At 42.9% G+C, this 3,872-nt stretch overlaps 1 protein-coding gene across 7 annotated transcripts in view; it reads left to right on the forward strand.

The window, feature by feature from the left end:
• Positions 1 to 438: 438 nt before the first annotated feature.
• Positions 439 to 3,872, forward strand: part of chl1b (cell adhesion molecule L1-like b) — a 68,409-nt gene continuing 64,975 nt past the window's right edge. For 3 of the 7 annotated variants that reach the window (XM_023424709.2, XM_087178866.1, XM_087178865.1), the window contains exon 1: positions 440 to 604. The gene's annotated coding sequence lies outside the window, so the exon portion shown is untranslated. Of the gene's footprint in view, positions 605 to 3,872 lie in introns of all 7 variants that reach the window. The other 4 variants (XM_023424710.2, XM_087178864.1, XM_087178867.1 and 1 more) reach the window with 2 other exon arrangements.

Below are 3,872 nucleotides of genomic sequence, written 5' to 3' on the forward strand. Positions count from 1 at the left end.
CAACATGCTCCAATTGGGATACTACATGGTACTATGTAGCCTAATGCACTGTAGTGTAGAGGATAATGAACACGCCAATAATCTACTGGACTCACAGTAAATTTAAATGTTATTTGCTCTCATCCATAGTGCTCCCTCACCCGCCGCCTCCTCCCAGTTAAACCCGCTCACTCTGGAGCTTGGGAATAATGTCGCTGTCACTGTTTTGGGGGCTGGGGAGCGCTTTAACCCGGTCACAACGTGGGGAAGTTGCGCACAGTTTTTCTACGTTGCCATGGGATTTTGTAAAAACCTATTGACTGCGATAGGGTCCCTTCTTTTCTTTGAGTCTGTCTTTGTGGAGGAGGAGGAAGAAACCGCTATTACTTTTTTCTTACAGAGGCGGGGAGGTGGAGGAGGGTGTGTGTGGGGGGGATAGTAGCATCCAGCAGGGGAGGGGGAGGAGGAGAGGAGAGGAGAGGAGGTACTCCGGTTCAGAGCAACTGCGAGGCAAAGCGGCGTAACAGTCAGACCTCCCTCTCTGCCCTCTCTTCTTCCAGCGGAGGAAAAGAAAAAAAAAAATCAACTTTCAGAACGGCTGCCACGACATGAGTTGCACCTGAAGGTGAGTTCACACATTTTTTGGGTGTTTTGTTTAATTGTTTTTAACACATCACAGAACACATTTTCCTCCTGTTAAGTGTTGTCAGTTGCACTTGTTATAAATTTTAGCTAGCTGTGAACACGGAGCTCTCAGTTGGTACCGTGATTTGAGCGGGCACCTGTACAGACTGTATGCTGCTGCTGCTCATGGCAGGTGGTTGGAAATTTAAATTAAGAAAGGTGTGGTTGTGGGGAAATGTAGTCACGGCTGGTGTTGTGATATCCTCAGTTTTTCATGAGTGGAATAACAACTAGACTTTCAGTTTTGTCACAAGCAGAGATGAGAGGAGATGAACCAGCGGAGGGGCTAGGCTAGCTTAACCTGGTTTACCCACCTGCAGAGACAGTATAGTCACACTTTTTAATTTTTTTTATTTTAGCAGGAAATATCATATTACATATTTTAGATTAACTACATGGTGCAAGGATGCAGTGGTTATTAGAGTTGAGTATGTATTAATGTCATTCTGAGATGAAAGTTAATTTTGACTTATTTATGAGTGCTGTGATGCCTGATAATAATCAGTGACTGGAGATCACACTGCCATCCCTCATCTTTACCACTACCACTCATCTCAGCACGGCTTATCACTGCCTCTCATGCTAAATTCTGAACCGCAGAGCTGAATCATACCTTGTCATCCAGTGTGGTTGAATAGCATATTTTTCATTCTGTATTTGTAACAGAGGCATTCCTTCTTATTATGTGTGGTGTGACAGGCACAGAGGGATAGTTGTGTATAGCAGGAAAAAAAAAATTATGAGCAGACATCTGTGTGGAAGCCCTGCTGATGGTTGAACTACAGCAACATTTTATGTGCAGATTTTAACACAGAGGAACTGCATATGCAATTTCAGCAGATTTATTGTTTTACTGTGAAAAAGGTACCTGGTGTCATGTGGCACCACAAAAAGCCTTGAAAGTCCTCAAAAGGTTGTTTTACTCTAGAGAATAAAAAAAGAGAAATTCTGATTCCCTTTTTCAGGACTTCCATTGTAGCCGGCGCCCCTGCAAGTAAGCACTAACTATTGGTTCTAGGGAGAGAATTTATTTTATCGCAGTCAAAAGGTTTCTGGTTCCTGTAATCCCCTTCCACACTTAATGTAATTGTGCTTCATTACATGCATTGCAGTTGCACAAGTGTGAAGCAGGCATGGCACAAGATTAGAATGACTGATGAGACTTCAATGAGTGTGATTAAAATCACATTAGACTGACATTTCAGAAGATTGGTATTGTGGTTGTTACCTATAGCTTTGGTAATTGATGGGGATGTGGATGGAGCAGTTGTTGCTTGCATGTTTGATGTGTTGCATTTATAGATCAGATATACTCACGTGGTTAACACAGTGATTCCCTCAATATGAATATTTACAATGTATGCAAATTTATCACACACTGTGTGGAAGTGCTGCACATTCAAGTGTTGGTTTTCTCAGTTGTTGTTGTTGTGTGGTGTCTCATTACAGAGGATGCCTTTGAGGGAATCCCAGGAAACAGAAATGTTACAGAGTTTACCCATTATTTGATATTTGTATTCCTTTTGATGCCTTTCTTTCATTGTTCTCAACAAACTCAGCTTGCCCTATATCGTCTGTAACACAGTCTGTGGCACATTTTCCAAAAAAGAAGAAATGTGCTTTTTTGTAGTAAACACAAGCCCACTAACGCTTTTGCTACTAGTTCTGTCAGTGCTAGTGGTGCTGCCACTCCTGATACCGATCCTGCTGCTGCTTAATGTTAAACACAACCTTCTGAAGGTCAGAGTGCCATTAGTGAATATAATCATCTCAAGCTGCTCTTCAAGAGGAGTAGATCCTATTTATGTTGTCCCCTGCTCATCCCAGCAGGCCGTGCCAAAAGCACATAGGTTCTCCAGTGCTGCCAGAATTATCACAGGTAAGTTGCCTGAATTTAATTTCTAGGCCAAAGACAAGAGCCTCTAATGGAACTTGTCATCACACGTGGTCCCCAGCCTCTCTGTATTCAGGGCAGTGGTGCTTTGTGTCCAGAAGTAGGTCGAATGCTTCTCACCAAACAATTTGAACGAGAGCCAGTAATTGGACAAGCAAAGTGTCGACCATCTCCCAGCCGGTCCATGTCAGCCAGCCCTCCTCTCACCACTTAATATGCAGCTCCGACCTGGCGCATTTCATGGACCTTTTTCATCCTTTTAATCATTTAGATTACAAAATGCAGGAAACAGAACATCCTTTGTAGCTGCAGACAGACTCATTCTTCATATGTTAGTGGCTGGCATACTCAGCCGCGAACAAATGTCTGCTCAATATGTCGAGAAAAACACCCAGTTATGGTAACTGTTTGGATCAAACTTCCTCCTGCATGCCACAGTATGGTATCTGTCTGTCTTTGCTGCACACAGATTGAAACTCAGTCACACAGACGAGTGATAAAAGCGCCTGATCTTACATCTCGCTGTGCTGTTTTTGTCTGTTTTTGCACGATCATCAAAACCTTGTTTGGAGGCAAGAAGTGCACTGAAGATGTGAAAGATAGAAGCCATACACAGTCATACAGGTGTGTGTTTGCAGTGCTGCAGACCTGTTTGTGCTCTTGACACAGTGCATTGTCTGTGTGTATGAGAGAGGTAGAGGTTGAGAATGAAAAGGAGAAAGGGAGAGACACAGAGAGTCCTTTCTTTACTCCTGGGCTGTATACACCTGGCCTTTACCAGTGCTGGTTGAATCAATTTATGTGTCAACATTCAGTATAGCCTCGGTTGATACATGGTTGTAAGCTGAGCCGACCGAAACCGGAACCTGAATTTACCATATTTTATTCAGAAGGTTTAGTATCTGATAAATTCCGCCTGCGAATTTGTGAATTTAAACCACTCTAAAATGTTGTGTTATCTGTGTAGTCAGGAGTAGATGCATCTCTTATCAGTGTCAGTGGTGTAATTTCAGGCTATAATTCAGTCTGTTGGATTGAATCAGGAGTATCAGATGGCTATTAGAGATTAGAGAGCAGGAGTGAATTGCTGTATCAGACTAATCGTCCATTTAAGCTGCTCTATCTAGAATGTGTCGCTGGTGGTGATGCCAAAAAAAAAAAAAAAAAAGGTGATCTCTAGGAAGAGTGTGTGTGTAGGTTGATTCGTGGACACAAAGTGTAAACCTAAACTGTGATAACGACAAACACTGCAGTGATACCTGGTGGTGTTGAGATGTTAAGAGTGTGTGTTAGAGCGGCTGGCGGATGTGGCGGG

This window comes from Seriola lalandi, unplaced genomic scaffold (genome assembly GCF_002814215.2).
Source record: "Seriola lalandi dorsalis isolate HSWRI2012SDOR001 ecotype SW California unplaced genomic scaffold, Sedor1 jcf7180002054748, whole genome shotgun sequence".
Classification (NCBI taxonomy): domain Eukaryota; kingdom Metazoa; phylum Chordata; class Actinopteri; order Carangiformes; family Carangidae; genus Seriola; species Seriola lalandi.